Source organism: Typopeltis vanoorti, chromosome 1 (genome assembly GCF_054136105.1).
Source record: "Typopeltis vanoorti isolate ZY-2024b chromosome 1, IOZ_Tvanoo_1.0, whole genome shotgun sequence".
Classification (NCBI taxonomy): domain Eukaryota; kingdom Metazoa; phylum Arthropoda; class Arachnida; order Uropygi; family Thelyphonidae; genus Typopeltis; species Typopeltis vanoorti.
In genome coordinates this window covers 29,130,303-29,150,049 of record NC_143549.1, presented here as the reverse complement: position 1 = coordinate 29,150,049, position 19,747 = coordinate 29,130,303, and positions in this window count along the sequence as shown.

Below are 19,747 nucleotides of genomic sequence, written 5' to 3'. Positions count from 1 at the left end.
AAGGAATTTGACAATGTTGAGCATAATGCAGTATTCCAAGCTTTAATAGAACAAGGCGTAGAAAAATCATACATCCAACTCATAAAAGATATCTATAAAGAAAGCACAACAAATATCACCCTTTTCAATCACCCAATTAAAATTAATTTAAGTAGAGGAGTACGTCAGGGTGATGTCTTATCACCTAATCTCTTCACATCTACTCTGGACAGCATCATCCGAAAAACTGACATGAAAGATGGAATAAACATTGATGCTGAAATATTAAATATCCTATTATTCGCCAATGATGTGGTATTAATATCTCACTCACCCAAACTCTTAGAATCAATGCTGAATAACATAAGCCAAAACTGCCAAAAAATTGGATTGGAAATGCACCCTGACAAAACAAGATGGATGAAAAACAAATACTGTAAAGATCATACAATCACTCTAGAATCTCACACTATCGAAAAAGTTGAAGAATACATCTACCTCGGCCAGTCCATAAAAATGAATAATGATATATCAAATGAAATAGCAAGGAGAAAAAGAGCTGCTTGGATAGCCTTCAACAAAATAAAATCAACAATTACCAACCAAAACATAGATATAGACATAAGAGCCCATCTTTTCAATAGTCACATCTTACCAGCATTAACTTATGGCAGTGAAACATGGAACACAACTTTAAAAGAAGAACAAAGCTTAATAACAACTCAATGTGCAATAGAAAGAAGAATATGCAATATACACAAAATAGACCACGTAAGACACACAGAAATCAAGAAGAAGTCTGGACTCACAGATATAATAAAAACAATCTACAACAGCAAAAGAAGATGAGCAGGACATCTCGCTAGAATGAGAGACAACAGATGGACAGTCAGAGTTACAAACTGGTATCTGAGAGATACCAAAAGGAAACCTGGAAGACCAGCCTTAAGGTGGGAAGACCCAATGATTAAGAAAGTTGGAAGAAAATGGAGAAGAAAGGCCCAAGACAGGAATAGCTGGACTCTTTACGACCTGCAGTCATGGAGAAATCCTGATTGAAACCACAGGTCCATCAAGGTAACAAGGTAAGTTTATGTTATAATTGTATAATTTAATAATTAAACTTAATTCATTTTACCTTTTACTCTTTAAATTTTACAATTTATCCTCTTTTTTTTATTAATTCTCTCTTTCTCTTTCCCTGTAACAAAGTATACTTTCATTTAAAAAAAAAAAACTTTTTTTTTTTTAAATGATAAGTTTATATTATATGAAGAATACATGCTTAACTTACTTTAATCGACATTTCCTCCCTCTTCTTCGCCAATATCTTCTGGTAATTGATCACATTCCCTTTGTGGTATTAAGTTGATTTTCATATCTATTATGAACTGTGTGACTTTCCAACTCCTTGATTAATGTTTTCGGTGGCTCCCAAGAAGTACACATTGCATTTTGTCTCGCTAAGCACTGCTTTGCTAGGATTCTGTCTCTCGCAGTTTCTGTTTTTAATGAATTAGCTAATTTTGTTTCTATACAATTCATTTGTGAGAAAATTCGCTTCACATGCAGATGAATGCGGCAGAATAGTAAGATTTGTCATAAAATATGACAGTAAACCATATTTATTATTATTCATGCCATCTTTTATGTCAATCAACGAATGCCAATATCGAGGAATGCCAATATCTTTAGGAATTGGTAGATCTGATGCTACGAGACGATAACCTCTCCACTCATCATCTATTTGATTTAACCTAATATCATCAACAAGTGAGGGGAATTGAGAACAAGAGGAATAATGGTAGATGGTGACTGGCTAGGGTCACTAGCAACTTTTGGGTACAAGATTCGTAATTTTGCAACAATGCTGTCTTCTTCAAAGACAAATCTTTTCTTTATTTGCGAACTAAGTTCCACAAGAACCTTTAAACAATAATTTTTAAATCTCAACAAAATAGAGTTATCTTCAAAACGATTTCTAATTAAGTGTGCTATTGCTCTACCACCAAAGTAAATATCATTGACATTTTTATAGTTGTTATGGTTTCTTGGATCAATTTTTGATAATTTAGCTGTTCTTAAAATCTCATCTTTAATGAAGCAACTAAGTAAACTGAGATATTCTGTTGATACATTTAGGAATAATTGGTGTAACCTGAAATGCTCTGATTGAAAATCTATATTAAGTGTAGTTACTTTTTCAAGAATATACTGAAGGAAAAAAAGCATTGGTCTGGTTCCAAGGTCAGTAAGTGTATCATAAATTTTTTTGGCATTGTCAATTTTATCTGTCCTTGATTCATTTTGAAAGTATAGAACTAATGCATCATACTGTTCTAAAATAGTTGAAACTACTTTTTCCCTCGACAGCCACCTGGTTTGAGCAAGTTTGGGAATTTTATATATAGCTATATCAGCAGCTTCTTGAATGAGTACAAAATCTCTTTGCCGCTTAGCACTGCGGGAGAAGTAGGAGGTTAAATCCTTTAGAAAAGCTTCTAAGTATCAGGGGAAAACACTGACTGCATGACTAGCGCATAGAGCAAATGAATGACAAACGCAACCCATCACAAAAACAGATGGGACGTCATCTTTCAACAGTTTCTGAAATCCACTGTTAACACCCATCATGGAGTTATCACTACCAAACCCAACGATATTGCTAAGGGTAATGCCATGATTCAGCAGAAGAGTTTTGACAGCACTGCAAAGGCTTTTAGCAATTCCATTCTCTACACATACTATGTCTGGTAATGCATCAGCTACATCTTTTTTATCTGTATCAAAATACCACACAACAACAGCCAAGATTTGAGTGACGGAGATATCTGTTCTTTCATCTATATAATCAAAAATTTTTGATTCTTGCATATTTCGGTAAGTTGAGACTTTTCATGGAATGATATTCCATCCTGAATAACATAAGAAAGTTTAGTTTTCTTCACTGCCAACTTTCCAGCAATTTGGCTATCCGGAAATGCACGTTTTACACATCATTACAAAATGATCAAAATGAGAAAATGGGACGTTATGCTCAGAAAAGAAGCTAGCAATTATTAACTCACTCCTAGCTAATTGTTTATCCTCTGTTGATGCTTTCTTATTAAGAAATTGACAGGGGTATGGTTGGCCAGGGTGCAGCAGGGCGACGCCCTGGTACTTTTTTAAAACTATCAAAAATTTTAAATTCATTATAATAAATTATAAGAATTATAATAACAATGCATTTCCAGCTTTCGGTCAAAAAATACAGCTTGCTGCTCTTGTCATTTTCATTTCAGAAAACAAGGCAATTGCTCTGCCATATAGTAGTCACAATAATAATAATAATAATGCCACACTTCGTGCTCTGGATTTTTGTTTCCACTATTTCTTTTAGGACTACACCCATGGAAATTGAGTAATAACAGCTGTCGACTTAGCAGACTTATAATTACTTTTATGTTTGGTTGAATCTTTATGCTTTATTAGCGCAGATTTGTTTGCGTTTTTAAAGATAATATTACAACTCTTAATGTAACTGGTATCTTTGCTGTTTACGTCTTGCTGCAGCCAATCTTTTAATTCAGGATATTTTAACATATCTTCTTTAAATGCTTGAAAATACCACTTCTGTTTTTTCTTTGATGCTCCATATGGTTGGATTGGAAGTACCATAAATATGAAAATAAGTAAAAATATTGATAATTTAAACAATTTCTCAAACACTGTACAAGCACAAGGATCTTTACAATAACACTGCAAGAGGTTGCACTATATTATGTAACGTATGATAAGAAAGAGAAACGAAACAAGAACAGAGCAAAAATGATTCATTTTTCAGATTTATCAAAATAAAAAAAAATTCGTGAATATAATAGTAAAATATGACAAAAATATTAAAATTCAAACTTTTGTTCAAATTTCCCAAGATTTTGGGAGTTTTTTTATTAAAAATCCCTAGATCCCTAGGTAGCGGCTAAATTCCCTAGATCTTGGGAAAAATCCCAAGGAGTGGCAGCCCTGGTCTCATCAGTGACAGGACAAATTCTCACCCGATATCATGGAGCTCTTTACCCATGTACTATGTTCTGGCTATTTTGGTGACAAGGATATGTTGGAAATGGTCAAGAGAAGATTCACAAAGGTGGTCAGAAATCTATTCATATAAGTACGAGGACAGATTGAGAGATTGTAAGTTGCAAATCCTTGTGAATAGGGGGGGGGTATGATAGAGACATATAAGCTAGTCAGGGGTTGTTATCAGACTGACATGTCCGCACGGTTAGCCTAGTGGTTATGCATTTCACAACCAATGACTGGGGTTAGGAGTGTCCCAGGTTCAATTCCCATCGAAAACGTGAGAAATTTGAGGATCTTCCTCAGCCATAGCCAAGTTAGCCGGTCTTGGCACAGGCAGTAGGGTTTTTTCTGCCAGTTTATCTGACGTTTTTCATCCTGCAAGCAGGCAAACTGGCTCTGTGAACACATACGGATCTACAGCCATAAATACTTAACCCCCCCTACAAGGGGGCTCAACTTGTCCTAATAGGGACGGGGGAGAAAAAGGGAGGAAACTCCATATGAATAAATAAAAAATCAGATTGACATGGAAGAGATTTTTTATAGAATGGTAGAGAGGTATAGAACAACAATCATCACTGGAAACTGTATAAGGAGAGTGTGAGTAGAGAAGTGAGGAGAAGGTTCTTTGCATGGAGAATGGTTGGTGAGCAGAATGCATTGCCTGAGAGTATTGTGAATGTAGACATATACTGAATCACTTTAAGGCACAGTTGGATGAACATTGTGTACCTCCCACGATGAGTCTCTGACTCTATGGAGGTCAGATAAAAATAATACATTTCACTATTCCCCCCCCCCCCCCCCAATTACTAACTTTATATGGAGATTTTTGCTCTAGATTCCTTTAATTTAAAACATGAAGTCTGGCTTAGATATGTTGACGATGTTTTGGCTATCTGGTTCCATGGCCGCCAAACATTACACACTTTCCTCAGCCACTTAAATAAACAACAGAAATGCATACAATTCACAATTGAGATTGTGAATTGTATAGTGTGAAGTGTGTTAAGAAAAGTCATAGCACACTTCCTTTCTAGACGCACTTGTCACACATCTTCCTTCTGGCAGTCTTTCTTTCACTGTTTACTGGAAGTCTACACATAATGGCCAATACACACACACACACACACACACACACACACACACACACACACACACACACACACACACACACACACACATAAACTCTTACCCACCACCACCCAACACAAAAATTAGGTATCATTAACACACTATAAAACAGGGCTTTAAAGATCTGCACCAGTGAGCAAGTACTTAAACATGAATTAGAAATTATCAGCAATATCTTCTTTAAAAAATGGCTACAGCAAAAATACTATCAACGAAATTCTTCACAAAATTGCACCTAATAATAAAATTAAAAATAAAATAGATTATGATAAAACTTTAGCCATTCCATAAAATAAATTGATATCAGATAAAATAAACACAATACTACAGAAATACAAACTTAATGCACCTTTAAATCCCCTACAAAATTAAAGAGCTTATTCAACTGATTCAAGGATCCAGTTCCTCCACAAGGATCCAGTTCAACTCTAGAGTATACTGTATTCATTGCACCTGTAATTTGTCCTATATAGGTGAAACAGGACGTACAATTCCTATCCGAAAAAAGGAACATAAACAGCACATTAAATTTAATGTACTGTTTAATTGTGCTGTTAAATTAAATTTAATAACAATGGTGAATCTGGCCTTCCTGATCATGCTCTGAATACTCTACATATTATTATTATTATCCAGGGCTCCATGGAGTCAAAAGACTCATCGTGGGAAGTGGTTTTTAGGAAATACAAAGTCTATCATACTACTCCTTGAACCCATTAACCGTCCCCACTTCAACTACTCTCAGGAAAGTCATCTGTTGTTTACATCACACGAAAACGTGGTACGAGCACAAATTTATAGAGATCTGTGAAACTCCTCCCAGATGAGTCCTTGACTACATGAGATCTTGGGGTAGTAATAATAATAACTCTTATCAACCACCCTAATCTTAACAATTTGGTGGTCTAAAAATCCTCAAAATTGTCATCGGAGCTTGAGAGAGTAGTCTGCAAGAAACAACATCCCAGCATTGCCGGCCTGAAGGTGGATTTTGAGTGAGCAGTGGCAGCGTTTCTGTTGAATGTTGTGCATGTCGCCAATGATATGTGGCCTCACAGACTTCGGGCAAAAGGGAGATATTTTGAACATTGAGTGCTGCTATATGCATGCTATATATCTGGTTTTACATTAAAGATACCAAGATATTATATATTTGGTTTTACTTCATTACCAATGGAAGCAAAAAACATTTTGTGCCTAAAATACATTCAAGCCTTCACACGTACAAAACATTGTTTTGCTTCCTTGGGTAAGGGATTAAAACCAAGTATATAATTTCTCATCATCATCATCATCATCAAATTCCTGCCATGCATCCTCAAGAGGTGTACAGGATATGATAGTACTACATGAAAAAAATTACATCATTACTAACTTCCTATCTACAATTTTCTTCCAAATCAGTCTGTTACTTGTCAAGACTCCAACATTATCAGATCTTATATTTCTATCGTATAAGGCACTTTGTACCGTATCAATCCACCTATATCTTGGTCTTCCTCCGGGTCGTTTTCCTGCCAACCTGGCAGAGAACACGTGTTTTGCTAATCTTTCCTTGTCGATTCTGTTTAAGTGACCATTCCGCCTGAGATTAGCTCTGCTAACGCATTCCTGGATGCAGACAATGTCAAGTTCTTTCCTAATATCCTCATTTTTAATATGATATTGCCATTGATGCCATCTATTCATGCCTATAATCTCTCTCAAGACTCTCATATCTACGGTTTCTAGTCTTTGGTCAAGTGTTTTACTTCTGACCCAGCTCTCAGATCCACAAATTAAAACTGATTTGAACACTGTCTTGTATACAGCTAATTTAGTGTTCCGACTAATTTCTCTCTTATTCCATATGAATTTATTCAATTGACTTCCCACCATAGCAGCTTTGCTGATTCTGTTGTCTATTTCTATATTTAATTTACCATCTTCAGTAAAAATCATGTCTAAGTAGCTGAAATGTTTCACTTGTTCCACAGGTTCTCCATTCACAACACAGTTGACATTTTCAATGATTCTGCCTATTTTCATTGTCTGTGTCTTTTTATTGCTGACTTTCATACCATATCTATTACAACAGCTATTCAATTTAGTCAGAGAATCTTGCAGATGTGTAGCGGATTTATTTAGAAGTATAACATCATCCGCATAAAGCAAAGAGCTGACATTAACATCTCCAATTTGGATATCATGTTTAATACCATTTCCTTCATAATGTGATCCATATAGATAATGAATAACAGAGGGGATAATGTACATCATTGTCTCACACCAGATTTAACATTAAATCATCTTCCTGTACTTCTTTCAATTCTAACTGCTGACTTACAACTCATTATATCATTGCTTAATATAATACCCCATGGACACCATATAACTGTAGTGTATTGAATAGCTTCTCTCTTGGCACCTTGTCATATGCCTTTTCCAAATCGACAAAACTTAAATACAGATCTCTGTTATATTCCCATGCTTTCTCGACTATTTGTCGTAAAATGAAGATCTGATCCTGACAGCCTCTATTTGGCCTGAATCCAGCTTGTTCTTCACCAAGCTTTTCCTCCACAATTCTTCTCAACCGTTTCTCAAGTATACTTGCATAGATCTTGCCAGGAACATTCAGTAGGGAAATACCTCTGTAATTCTCACATTCAGTTTTATTTCCCTTTTTATATATGGGTACTATGAGAGCTCTACTCCAATCATCGGGAATTCGTCCCTCTATCCAGGCTTTCTGCACTATGCAGTGTAGCCACTGTAAGACTCTTATAGCACCATACTTCAGCATTTGTGGTCGAATATCATCTACTCCTGCTGCCTTTCCACATTTCAAGCCTTTGATGGCTTTTTCTACTTCAAGTATGGATATTTATTCCTGACTGCATGCCTGGTCTTTGTTTTTTACCACTGCGCTGTCATCACTGCTTGTTTCATTTAGCAGTTTTTCAAAGTAATTACTCCATACTTCAAGGATATCTTTTATTCCAGTTTTCATGTCACCTTTATCATCTCTAACTCCTTTTACAGCACTCTTTCCTCCATTCCTAAGCTTCTTCAACAACCTCCAGAATATTTTGCCACCTTCTTGATATTTATTTTCTATATTCTTGCCAAAGTCCTCCCATGACTTTTGTTTAGCTAGTTTTACACAGTGTTTAGCATTCTTGCATTTGTCTCTGTATTCTCTAAGAGAACAAGCTGACTTATTTGACAGGAACTTTTGATATGCTTTCTTCTTTTCCTTCACTGCCTCTTTAACTTCCTGTGTCCACCAGGGAGTTCTGATTTTTTTATCCTTGCAGACAACCTCACCACATGCCTCTCTGGCAGAATCAATCAATGTTTCCTTCAGAGTTTGCCATTGAATCTCCAAGGTGGTTTGATTCCTGTTCTCAAACTCTTTCATTTTTTCTTCAATAATCTTTGTGTATTTTAGTCTACAGTTCACATCTGAGAGCTGTTCAACTTTGATTCGCTTTAAAACTTTCTTACATGTTATTCTTTTCAATATGAAATTCAATTTTATCCTGTTCAAGACTAAATAGTGATCGCTTCCAATTTCAAATCCTCTGTACACTCTGGTGTCCTGCACCAGGGAGAAAACATCACTATCAACAATAATATAGTCAATGAGACTTTTCTTATTCCTTGCCTCTTCTCTCCATGTGAATTTGTGCACATTTTTATGTTGGAACATGGTGTTAGTAATAACCAGTCCATGTCCTTAACAGAAATCCAACAGATATTTGCCATTATTATTAGCTTTGCTCTTTTCTCCAAATTTTCCCAAAATATTGTTGTATGTCTCACAATCATTTCCTACTCTGCTATTTAGATCCCCAACAAGGACCAACTTTTCCTTTTTCATTGTGTCAGTTGCTTTTTCTAAAGCCTCAAAAAATTCCTCCACTTCTACCTTAGTAGAACCTTCTGTGGGACCATAGGCACAAATAAGTCTCATTGTCCAGTTCCCCATTCTCATATTTGCCCACATTACTCTACTTGAGACTGACTGCAATTCAAGAAGATTAGCCTCGTATTTTGTGTTGAATACTATGGCTACTCCTTCTTTTCCTTGATTGTCATTGCCTGAATATAACATTTTGTATTTATTGCTCAGAAAGATCTCACCAGTTTTGGTCTTTTTTCTTTCAGTCACCCCTATTATGTCGATCTGGTACTTATCTAATTCCTCAGCTAGCTCCATTTCTTTGCCATTCAGCCTTCTTACGTTGATAGTACCGATCTTTAACTCTGGTGATGTTGAGTTGGGGCTTGTTTTCAGATTTGTTCCAGTAGCTGACTTTTCGCTGTTCGCCCTGGTTCCCTGGCGAAAACAACGGGGGCCTTGTTTAACCAGGCGACGACCCAGCCGGCATGAAATTTTGTCATGTTGTATCATCATTTTTTATTTTGGTTTAACCAATAAGAATACAATTTGGTCGGCTAAATCCCAAATTGCCAGCCCATCCTCATTCGTATAGCTCAGTCATTATAGATGAAGCCCTTTGGTTGGAAATTGGAAACACCTGGGTTTGATTCCTGTTAGTGATATGAGGAACCTTTATCTGGTCTTGGACGAAAGGTGAATTAGCCAGTCTCATATAGCGGTAGGGTTTTTTTTTCAGCCAGAAACTTGGTTTTTCATCCCCAAGAATAGCAAACTGGCTTTGTGAATACACACATCTACAGAGATAGAACACACTGGCACTTTATCCTCGAGATGGTTGTGGTTGCAAGAATAAGAAAACCCTTGTTAGAATCTTTAATGTATAATAGAACCAAGGTAAAAAACTTTTAACATATATGTGGTTTGTATATGATGACAGCTGTAAATGTTTTATTGATAGATTAAAGGTTTATGCACTGTTCAAGTATTTATTCAACAATATTTATGGCTAGATTAGGGATATATATAAATATATATATATATGTATGTTGTACCATCATTTTTTATTTTGGTTTAACCAATAAGAATACAATTTGGTCGGCTAAATCCCAAATTGCCAGCCCATCCTCGTTCGTTCAGTATCAAAGTAGATACCCAACAGGGTGCACCATGAGAAGGTGAGGATTGGACATTAGGTCAGAAGCCCTGGTCGGTTCTCCGCATTCCTTTAAAGGCTATGTGGAGGTCTCCTCTCAGTTATACAGCTTTGACCCTTAAGCACCCCGTATATACAAGACTGTGTTCAAACCAATTTTAATTTATGGATCTGAGAGCTGGGTCAGAAGTAAAACACTTGAGCAAAGACTAGAGTCCGCAGATGTGAGAGTTCTGAGAAAGATTAGAGGCGTGAACAGATGGCATCAATGGCAATATCATATTAAAAATGAGGATATAATCAAAGAACTTGACATTGTCAGCATGCAGGAATGCGTTAGCAGAGCTAATCTCAGATGGTATGGTCACTTAAATAGAATGGGAGAGGAAAGATTAGCAAAACAAGTGTTCTCTGCCAGGTTGGCAGGAAAACGACCCAGAGGAAGACCAAGATATAGGTGGATTGATACGGTACAAAGTGCCTTAGACGATAGAAATATAAGATCTGATAATGTTGGAGTCTTGACAAGCAACAGACTGATTTGGAGGAAAATTGCAGATAGGAAGTTAGTAATGATGTAATTTTTTCATCTAGTACTGTCATATCCTGTACACCCCTTGAGGGTACATGGCAGGAATTTGATGATGATGATGATGATGATGATGATGATATATATGTATTATTTTTCCTCTAGAAATTAGAAATTAATTTTTTAGAAATTCTAAAAATCTAGAAATTAATGGGGCTGAGAAGCTTGTTAAGAAATGTTTGAGTCAGAAACAGTGAGGAACTCTATTTTGAAAACAAAGAAGATAGAGTGAGAGCAAAGTGAATGGATAATGCTATTAGGAGCTGCACAAGAAAAAGTGACTATGGAAGAAAAATAAAAGGGAAAGCTAGGAAAGTGAGAGGTTCTAATTTCTCTATGAAAGAGAAATTAAACTAGCTGACAAAAGGAAATCCCAAGATTTTTTTTTTTTCCCAGTCAGCAGGAAAAGAAATTATTATTATTACAGGTATCTCCATGGAGTCAGTAGACTAATCGCGGGAGAACCAAACTAGCAAAACAATATCTGTCATATTTCTTCTTGAATTCATTTACAGATGAAGACCTCACAACTAAGTCAGGCAATGAATTACACTCATTCACCACCCTCCAGGCAAAAAACCTTGTTCTGACACCCTTGTTAACCACATTCTTCTTCAATTTCCAGGGATGACCTCTTGTTCTTCCATCACTATCACACAGATGAAACATTTCCACTGCATCAATCCTATAAAAACCTTTCAGTAATTTAAATGTTTCTATCATATCCCCCTCTTCTCCACCTATCAACCAACCTCTGCAATCCACAAGCTTGCAATCTATCAATGTAGGGAGCATTTTTTACATCACTCACCAACTTGGTCACTATTCTCTGAACCCTCTCCACAGCCTCCTCATCTCCAAGGAATCCAGGTGACCAGACCTGAGCACAGTAATCGAAATGTGGAAGTATCAATGCTTTATAAAGGGCAATAATAACTTCTTTATCTCTGGATGTCAGTGTGTTCCTCAACAATCAAGTAATCCTATGCACAATCTTGGTCACCTTAGCAATGTGTCCTCTGAACTTCATCCACCTATCTACCAACACCTCTAAGTCCCTAGCCTCATCAATCTCTTGAAGTACTGTTTCATCAATGTAGTACACAGCTGGTAATCTTTTAATCCCAAAATGCATGACTTTCCACATTTCCACATTGAACTGACATCTCCATTATCTTTTGCCCATTCTACTGATATCCATTATCTTTTGCCCATTCTACCATTATTTAAATCATCCTGCAAACTTTCAACATCAACTTGAATTGTCATTGCACTACCCAACTTTGCATCATCAGCAAACAACTGAATATCTCCCTACAAGCCATTTCCTATATCATTTATATACAAATTAAACAAAAATGGCCCAAGCCCAAACACAGAGCCCTGAGGCACACCACTGGTCACCTGACTCATCCTGGACTCAGCTCCTCCATACACCACCTTCTGGTAACTCTCCCTGAGCCATTCTCCTATCCATATCACCAATTTAGTATCCATTCCCATCTGCTCCAATTTGCATAACAGTGTTCCATAGGGTATCCTGTCAAAAGCCTTAGCAAAATCCAGAAGTACCACTGTAGCCAGTTCCTTTGTGCAACTCAGATGTCATTCTATTATGAAAAGTTAATAGATTGCTAAGGCAGGATCTACCTTTAACAAAACCATGTTGGCCTCTATAGAGTATCATATCCTGATCCACCCATTCTTGAATTTTGTCTTTAATCAACTTCTCCAATACTCTTACCACTACTCCTGATATGGTGATTGGTTTGTAATTAACTACCGCAGTTTTAGAGCCACCCTTATGCAAAGGAACTACTTTGCCTAACTTCAACCCCCTAGGGGCCATACCAGAGTTAAAATTTAAATTAAATATCCAAGTAAGAGGGGTTGACAATTCATTTGCACATTCACGCAACACCCGAGATGATATTCCATCTAAGCCTACAGCACTGTTTGCATTTAAATTTTGCAATATATTAAATACCTCTTATTCTTTAGCTTCAATTCTCACATTAGTTATTACTAGGTACAGAGATATTCTCACTTGGGTGATAGACTTTTGAAAAGTGATCACTCAGTAACTCGACTATTACATCTGATTGGTCACCTCAATACCATCAGCACCCACTAAAGTTATCCTTCCAAAGTCATTCTTCCTGTTACTTGCTACATAGCAGAAGAACTCATTGGATTACCCTTGATCTCTTTGGCTAAGGTCTTCTCATAATCTGATTTAGCTTTTCTTACTATGTTGGTAACCTTCCTAGCATGAGCCTTGTACTGATCGCCTTTCTCCTTGTAAATTCTCCATAACGTTTTCTTTTTTTGCAGATGAAGCTTGATACTACTGCTCATCCATCTAACGCCTGCCTTGTTTGACTTCCTGACCATGGGGACACAATCTGATATTACTTTCCTTAGATACCCGCTGATTTTATCCCACTGCTAACATCTTTCCCCTGCAATATGTTCTGCCATGGGATGGCTGCAAGCTCACTCCAAAGCTTGTTATAATCTGTAGTTCCGTATATACCCCTTCTTAACAGAAAAATCCACCGATTTTGCAACCTCCCAAGTCAATACCACATGATCGCTTTCACCAATTGGAGGTAACAAGGACACCTTACTTATGCACATAACCTCTGAACCAATAACCAGGTCCAACACTCTCGCACCACGTGTCCCTTCAGTTATGTGCTGTTTCAAGTAATTATCTTGTAGATGTATGAACTCCATTTCCTTTTTGCTACGTGATATTTCCTCTTTCCAACTGATATCACCATAATTAAAATCCCCCATAATAATCACTAAACCTGCACTCATTGCACAAATTTGCTGATGCATGAATTCAATATCCCCCCCTGTACTCCCTGGCCTATAGCAGCATCCAACTGTATATTTGGTTGCATTGGTCACTATTTCGCACCAGACTGCCTCAAATGAACTCTCATTCACATGTATATCATCTTCATATACTACTTTCTTTGGCTGCAATGCATCGACTATCATCAACAGTACTCCTCCCCCTGTTCTATCTTCTCTATCCTCCTTGAAAATACTGTACCCATCACATTCAATTCCAGTGACCGCATCTTCTACTGACAGCCAAGTTTCACTAATGCCTACAACTTTTGGTGAGATTTCACTGACTAATGCCAAAAATTCTTCTCTCTTATTTCGAATGCTTCTTGCATTGGTATACAAAAATTGCAGATTCCCTCTAGATCTTATACTGGCTTTAGAACTGATATATAGTCACTAATTTCAGTAGTCCCATGCCGATTTTTATCCCCTCTCTTCTGCAATTTATTCTGCGAATAAGGACCAATAAATATACAATCAGTGCTAAAGTTTCTCTCTCTTACACTCAACCTTTTCAATATTAGTTTCCCTGCCCAATTACTTCAACTTGTTCAAAAAACAGTAACTTCTTCAATCGCTTATGTCCTTCCATGTTCAGATGCAGTTCACCTCTAGCATACAACTTTCTTTTTCCTTCAAACACACTCCAAACATCAACAAATTCCAGACCTCTTTTTTTTTTTGCACATTCTTGCAATCGTATCATTCATTATTATCGCCATCTACTTAACTTGTAATTGTCAAAACGAGGCAGCACTTATGAAAACATCATGTCACTGGATGGAGTTAACAGTAAAATAATTAGTACAGGAGATTTACTGGCCATTATTTAGTGAAATGAGGTACTAGCATGGCTTGGTTGGACAAATGGTTAAAATAAAAGTCTCTAACCAACAGACTGAAGGTTTAAATACTGCTATGTATTTAAACATTTGAATGGTTTATGAATGTTTTTAGATGTAAGATGAATTTCATTGATCATCAAAAAGAATAGTTAGAAGTTTGAAATGACTTGAAAATGTTCCGTGTTTGAGGTGTATAGCAAGGTTTCTGAATTATCCAACCCTATAACTTACCCACAATCCTGTGATGTCACCTAGCATTCTTTCATTGCTGGGTAACTGATAGGAAGTCAATAGCTTCTATATACAACTAACCTAGTCTGAAGATACTGCATGCACAAAACTTTGTTGGCTTGCAGTTGGATAAGGGATTAAATAAGAATATAATTTCTTGGCATTTTTCATTTCATGTAAGTTTTTTAATTAGAATGCTATGAGGTATGGTATCAAAAAATGTTACTTAAGTTCATGATAATAACAATATTATTATATAATGGTTTGCTCCACTTATTTTTACCTTTTCTAGCAAATTACTATAAGACTGAAATCCCATATCTTCAAATACTTTTTTAACCTCTTCTTTCAGCAATGAATCAGAAACTGGTCCAGAAATTAGCGATGCCTTTGCAGCAAAAGGAAAGAGCTCACTAATAGCATTTTTTAAGAATACCGCACTTATAGCATTTTCCACTAATGGAAAGAGAACTGTTTTAATTCCAAGTACAATAGAATATTCTTCTTTTTCAGGAATAGAAGGCACTGCAGCTATAAAAGAACAAGAACAGTTTACCTAGTTACAAATTATTTATATAGCAATTAGTTTTATTATTACAGTCGACTCTCACTATAACCAACTATTGAAAAATTTCCCTTGTAATCACAAGGGAAATTTTGGAGGAATAACAGTAAGGTATGCTAAAAGAAATTCAGTATAGCAAACTATCCTCTATTCCATACTATTCCTGTGGTTCCTCAAAGTCTGCAATATGATTGTCAAATGTACTATTATCATTATTATTAATCATAATAATATTATTACTATTACATGGACACTTCCAGGAAATCAGAGACTCAGTGAGGAAGATGCCTTCACAGGTCTTGCAATGATTAAGTACCTGTAGTACTTGTCCTTGAAAACATTCACTGAAAATTCACTCAAGACATCATCAACAGCTTATTCCATTTACTCACCACATGCCATATACTTTCTAGCCAAATCCTTACTCAGCTTCCACATGATAACCCAGAGTTTTTCTGCATCCCACCTACTATAATCTACAAAATTTCTCTTTTTATTATTATTATTATTATTACGTAACACCTCCAGGGAGTCCAAAGACTCATTGAGGGAGGGTATCTACTCTACAACTCTCTGTCTCCACCACTCCACCAACCGCAACTACTTTCATCATCTACACCAATGCCATCTACTGCTGACCACCATAACTAGTATTTTCACAGATAATCACAACATCCATGCCCATGGCGGGATTCGAACCTGCAGCCTTTTGGCTGGAGAGCAGATATGCTAACCACTCGGCCAACCAGGCTGGCAAAATTTCTCTTGTATATATACTTATACCGGTGGTTTCAAAACTTTTTCAGTTCATAGTACCCTTAGTGTATTATCAGGATTTTTCCAAGGTGCCCAAAGTCAGAACATAGGCCTATCTACAAGTTGTAGTGTGCAGTTGGTGAAAAAAATTAAGTTAAAAAAAATGAAACGTGTATTTAAAATTCACAAACAATTCATGTAAAAAGTATATTAAATAAGTACATATTTTGAACAATCAAATCATTGAATAATTAAATCATAATTAGTGGGATGGGTGAGCCTGCTGTTCACTGCACATCTCCTCAAATCTTGGAATCAAGCCAGACAAAGTCACCCTTATTTCCTGTTGCACGTTGATTTTCGCATGATACTTGTTTTTTATCACAACGATTGCCAAAAACCCAGATTTACACAAATATGTCACAAATGGAATAAAGATTCAATGAGCTCAGCAGCAGATATTCATCTTTTACTGATATCCAAAAGTCAGTCAGTTCTATGCTGCCAATTTTGTCTTCAGTGTATTGTTGCAAGACAGCTCAACAAGATTTCAGATAATCACAAAATCCTACCAGCTTGTATGTTTCTTATACAGACTGTCTATTTCTCAAACTTTGAAGACCAAATTCCCATGGATCTTCATAAGCAAAATTCTACATGCCAGATATTAACTTGGTTCTCAGACTTTTCAGTTATTTCTTTGCTTTCTTTTCCTTCTTTGACAACCATATATGATTATGGCATGGTCTTGCCAAAGACTTGTAAAGGGGAAAGAATAATAAATTTAGTTTAATCCTTTATCCAAGTGTAAGCAAACAAAGTTTGTGTCTGAAAATATATTCAGGATTCAGGTAAGGTAGTGCAACACCAGGCAACTCTGAGCAAAGGTGGACCAAGATCTCATCACTCCTTGTCTCAGTATCTCCCATAATGCAAAGCACATCTCCTTGCAGACATGTCCACTGCTATGCATTAAGGGAGGGGGCCACTACCCATACCAGTTTCGACCTTTATTGAGGTCTCGTCAGTGGGATGCAGACCCAAACGGGAAAGAATAATTTTGTTAATTCTACAAGTTAGTGTTATCTTCAACACTGTAGTTGTCTAATGTGACAACACAACTGGCGTAGCAATGGGATCCTAAACTTTTACTAACTGTCAACTACAACATCATCCCTGCATCTCTAGCTGGATCAACCACTTGCAGCAAATTCCATTAACATAATACTCAACATTCAATATCTTCATCACTCAAAATACATAATCTTACAATCCTTCACTGTTATAGGGAAATCAGCATTAATTATGGAAAATTATTTAATAGTTGATAGTGTGGAAGGTGTGAGTGACTGTGAAAGTTTAGGAGATGGTTTTGTTTGGGAGAGAGAATTTAGATTAAGAGTGACTGACCTGCAGAGGGAGATAGATGAGTTGAAAGAGGAGGTGGAATGTCTTGTGAATGAGAGCAGAAGTATGAAAGATAAGATTAGGAGAATGGAAGAGATAAATGCAAGGCAAATCAGAGTAGGAGAGAGAGAAAATTTAGGGAGTATGAGTGAGAGTTATGGGGGTGCTAGAAGAGGAGAGAATGGAAACAGTAGAAGAGAGGGAATGAGAGAGAGGTATGGGAATGCTAGCAGACGAGAGGATGGAAACAGTAGGAGAGACGGAATGAGAGAGAGATATGGAAGTGCTAGAAGAGGAGAGAATGGAAATGGTAGGAGAGATGGAATGAGAGAGAGGTATGGGAATGCTAGAAGAGGAGAGAATGGAAACAGTAGAAGAGAGAGGTATGGGAATGAAAGAAGAGGAGAGAATGGAAACAATAGGAGCAAGGGAATAGTAAGAGGTATAATGTATGGCGACTCAATGATCCATGGTGTTCAAGATAGGATGCGTGAGGAGTGTTTGCCAGGAGGAACAATAGAAAGGGTGGCTATGGCAATTAAGAGAGGTGAAAGGGTGGATGAGATGATTGTGATGGTAGGAACGAATGACTTGCGTGGTAATGTAAGTCGGGCAGCGAGAGATATGAGATTATTGTTTGAGACTGTACAGAAGAAGACAGAGAGAGGAAAAATAGTGTGTGTGTTGCCTAGGTATGATAATGATGAGCTGAGCAGAAGAGCAGTGATATTGAATGGCATAATAGCGAGAATGTGTGAAAAGAGAAGACTGGTATATGTGGATGCTTGGAGTGCGTTTGAGGAAAGAGAGGAATTGTATGCGAGAGACCGTTTGCATTTGAATGAGGAGGGACATAGGCATCTGGAGAGATTGCTGTTCTGAACAAGTCAGTGCGTCCCAGGGAGGATGATAGCAGGGGTGGCCTCTTGTGGGAATGGATACTTGGGAGAAGAGAGACAATGTCAGGTAACACTGAGGCCAGTGGCGTCTAGAAGGGATAATGCTGGGTATAGAAACAATGGCATTTATATGTTTTACACTAATGCCAGGAGTATCCGGAACAAGGGAGAGGAATTGGTGGCGCAGCATCAGCCTGGCCAAAAATTATTGAGATCACTGAGACGTGGTTGACAGAAGGGGATAAAACAACAGAAATAGAAGTCGCTGGGTATAGCATTTTTCGTCAGGATAGGAGGGGAAAGTGTGGTGGTGGGGTACTGCTTATGATAAGTGATGACCTATGTCCTCTAAGAGTGGAGAATTTGGAAGGAAGTGAGACAAATGATTTTCAGAGCGTATGGTGTGAGGTAGAGTAGGCAAGACAGGATATTTAATGGGGTGTTGCTACAGACCCAGGAGCACAGAGGATGGGGACCAGCAGATGTTTAGACAGCTAAGTTTGGCAACTGCAAGAAGAATGATTGTTATGGGAGATTTTAACTTCAGTAGTATAAATTGGAGAGAGGAAGATGCATGTAGCAATAGGGGAATGGAATTTCTAGAATCCTCGAGGGACAAATGTCTTAGGCAACATGTAACAGAGGGAACAAGAGGTTCAAAAGTTTTGGATTTAGTTATAGCATCAGAAGAGTTGATAATAACTGAATTGACGTCTCTCGCACCAGTTGGAGAGAGTGACCATATGGTGTTGACTTGGAAAATGAATAGACATGCAGGAGTATCAAAGAGACGGGAACTTATGTGGAATCATAAGGCAGGTGATTATAATAGTCTTAGACGTCAACTTCGGGAAGTTTCATGGAGGGAGGAATTGGAAAGCTGGGATATCACTAGTGCATGGGAAATTGTGAAAGAGTATTTGTTATCAGCAATGGTAAGTTGTATACCACGAGTGAAGAAGAGGATGCAATTTGGAGTAAAGTGGATGACAAACAATATTAAACAGGAATTGCATGCGAAAAAGAGGCTATGGAAGAGATATAAGGAGACAGGTGAAGAGATGCATGAGGAATATAAGACACAGGCCAGAAGAGTGACTAGTGTGGTAAGGAAAGCGAAACTGGAATATGAGAGGAGATTGGCCCTAAGATCCAAAGAAAATCCTAGGGAATTTTTTAGCTATGTGGCCAGTAGGAGGAGAAATGACTGTGGAAGAATGATATTGTGGGATAAAAATGGGAATAGAGTGACTGATGCAGAGGACATAGTGGAATTGTTCAATGAACACTTTATTGGACTATTTCATCCTAGTTTTTTTAATTCTAGAGGATTCAGTTTTAATGCTAGAGGGATAGGACTGGTTCGATTT